We start from the raw sequence: 3,224 nt of genomic DNA, 5'->3' as shown, positions 1-3,224 counted from the left end.
ATATCAAATATAACTAGGAGTAGTAGAATATATCAAATATAACTAGGAGTACTAGAATATATCAAATATAACTAGGAGTACTAGAATATATCAAATATAACTAGGAGTAGTAGAATATATCAAATATAACTAGGAGTACTAGAATATATCAAATATAACTAGGAGTACTAGAATATATCAAATATAACTAGGAGTAGTAGAATATATCAAATATAACTAGGAGTACTAGAATATATCAAATATAACTAGGAGTACTAGAATATATCAAATATAACTAGGAGTAGTAGAATATATCAAATATAACTAGGAGTAGTAGAATATATCAAATATAACTAGGAGTACTAGAATATATCAAATATAACTAGGAGTACTAGAATATATCAAATATAACTAGGAGTACTAGAATATATCAAATATAACTAGGAGTAGTAGCCAAAAGACTGATTTGGACTAAATTCAAAATGGTGAGAAAATGAACACAATCTTACCAAAATGCAGTTTATGAATTTTAAAGGGGAAACAATTTCATAATTCACACATGTTATTCGGACTTATTCCTCGGGTCTAAATATTTGTGAAAATTAGCATCTCTATCTTAAATCCAAAAATGTAAACTCAGACTTATGATATCATCAAGTAGAAAGTCTGAAGCTGCTCCATAGACGATGAATCGGAAAAGATTTTCTTTATGGAGGACACGATGAGAGCACCCGTCGGCCCCGCTCCGCAGCATTCCTTCCATTCATGTGTTTTTCCTGTCGGAACAGAAAAGACGACGCCAACACTTAAAGGGGAAATCCAACCTAAAATAGCATTCGCATTTCTTATTTCTATTATACTGTACAGCTCGGTCTCGATTCGAGAATATGAACACGTGTCTCCTTTAAAGGAACACGCCAACATTATGGGAAGTGCACTTACTGTCCTCTCCAGAGTCAGACAAGAAGATGGATACCAATGTTGTCCTCTCTGTGCGTTCAGTAGAAAGCTATCTTAAAACTCTGGGAGAGGGGTTTTTGGCCAACAGCTAGGCTAGCTGGTCCGTATCCGCTTCCATACATTTTTGCTAAGCTAGGCTAGCTTGCAGCCGGATAGCTTTCTACTGATGTTGCCGTGTTCCTTTAGGCTGAACACCAGAGAGATACTGTAAGACTCTTAATCCTTACATGGATAGATTCATCTGGGAAGAAGTCCTAGAGAAGTATTTGTATTGAATATACTTAAGTATCTAAAGTAAAAGTATGAATTCTACATGACGTTTGTGTATCCCAGAGCTTGGGAGCATTCAGACCTCGATCCATTGACCACTATAGGTTGTGTTAAAGTGGTGTGTGGTCCAGTGATGCTGCTCTGATTAAAGGTTGTGTTAAAGTGGTGTGTGGTCCAGTGATGCTGCTCTGATTAAAGGTTGTGTTAAAGTGGTGTGTGGTCCAGTGATGCTGCTCTGATTAAAGGTTGTGTTAAAGTGGTATGTGGTCCAGTTATGCTGCTCTGATTAAAGGTTGTGTTAAAGTGGTGTGTGGTCCAGTTGTGCTGCTCTGATTAAAGGTGATGTTAAAGTGGTGTGTGGTCCAGTTACGCTGCTCTGATTAAAGGTTATGTTAAAGTGGTGTGTGGTCCAGTTATGCTGCTCTGATTAAAGGTTGTCTTAAAGTGGTATGTGGTCCAGTTGTGCTGCTCTGATTATGTCCCCTTGAAGTCGACAGGCTTCAAATGTGAAAGTATATAATCTTCATACATTTTTGCCATGTTTTCTAAATCTTTTTCCTTCAAAGTAACTAGTAACTGATGGGTTCAGATAAATGTAGTGTAGAGTAAAAAGTACAATATCTCCTTTGAAATGTAGTGGAGTAAAAGTATGAAGTTCCCTAAAATGAAAAACGTAAAGTACAAGTAGCCCAGTACTTAATACTAAATACTTAGTTACGTTCCACCACTTGTCAAATATAGACTCACCTTGAATGAGAGACTGCACCAAATGTCCTTGTGAGGATATAGATTAAAACACCAACAACACCAAGAACAACCAGTAGGAACGACAAGAATGGTATCACGGCAACAGCACCGACACTCACAGCACCAACAGCAAAATACATGGAGCTGGAATAGAATAGAATAGGAGTACTTTCACTTTATACTTTATCAGCACTACAGATCACTCACAATAAACAGGTTGTAATAAACATGAACACATTATAGGCTACAACTATAGTCTACCCATGCAACTCCCTATGATAGCATGTATATACCATATATATATATATATATATATATATATATATATATATATATATATATATTACCATGTATATATATTTATCCATATCTGTCTGAATATACCTGCATATAATTTTTTTTACATACCTGTATATCTATATCTGTACATATCCCTTTTCTACTCTTACTAGTTATACCACTGGCCAGTATGACTTACTACCATAATGTTTTATACCTGTATCACTGTACATACTGTACATCTGATTATCATTACTCAGTAGTACTCATTTATATATATATATTCCTGTTTAATCACTTAGCTATGTTGTTGCACTTTACTTTTGCACTCTGGTTGGATGCCAACTTCTCTTCGTTGTACTGTACTTGTGCTGCATGATGACCATACATTTGAATCTAATGTAATCTAAACATATATTATTGCAGTTATTTTTTCTGTTGTAAATGTTGTGGCCTTCTAGCATCAGAATTGCCATCTTATTTCTTATTATTACATTTGATAAAATAGCTAACTTGTTTTTCAGGAGGACAATTCAAACGGTTAAGATCAACAGGACTAGGCCAACTCACAGCTGAGTTCATATTACGGAATGTATTAAAAAAAAAGTTAAATCTACTGGTAATATTGAAAAGAGGCATATAATTATGCTACTCACAGGTGCACTGGATCCATCTTTTTTCAGTCTGTGAGGTTAAGCTAATATAAAGAGGTCAAAACTCAACACTTGTTGTAGTATATCGAAGAACAACTTCTGTAAGAGCAACTAGCGTATGACCTTCGTGGTCATATAAGATGATATAGCAGCGAAGGGGGCGGGGCAGACAAGGGTGCGGGGCAGAGAAAGGGGCGGAGACGTTTTCCACTCCACCAGCTGTGCCAGACGGCCCACAAACTTTTTTATTCCTTTTTCAATTACCATATTATAAGTTAATACATAAATAACAGGTGAGAGAAGGAGGGAGGTTAAAGGTTACCCCTTTCACTACCA

At 35.9% G+C, this 3,224-nt stretch overlaps 1 long non-coding RNA gene across 1 annotated transcript; it reads right to left on the bottom strand.

Annotated features, from left to right (window-relative positions):
* Window positions 1–484: 484 nt before the first annotated feature.
* Window positions 485–3,015, bottom strand: LOC311239114. Its single transcript, XR_014620417.1, has 3 exons — window positions 2,892–3,015; window positions 1,957–2,100; window positions 485–755 (listed from the first exon to the last, which is right to left on the bottom strand). It is a non-coding gene; the product is annotated as an uncharacterized lncRNA (long non-coding RNA).
* Window positions 3,016–3,224: the final 209 nt, after the last annotated feature.

This window comes from Notolepis coatsorum (assembly GCF_963971535.1).
Source record: "Notolepis coatsorum genome assembly, chromosome: 13".
NCBI classification, from domain to species: Eukaryota; Metazoa; Chordata; class Actinopteri; order Aulopiformes; family Paralepididae; genus Notolepis; species Notolepis coatsorum.
The sequence above is the reverse complement of the archived record's forward strand: the minus strand, read 5'-3'. Positions and strand labels throughout refer to the sequence as shown.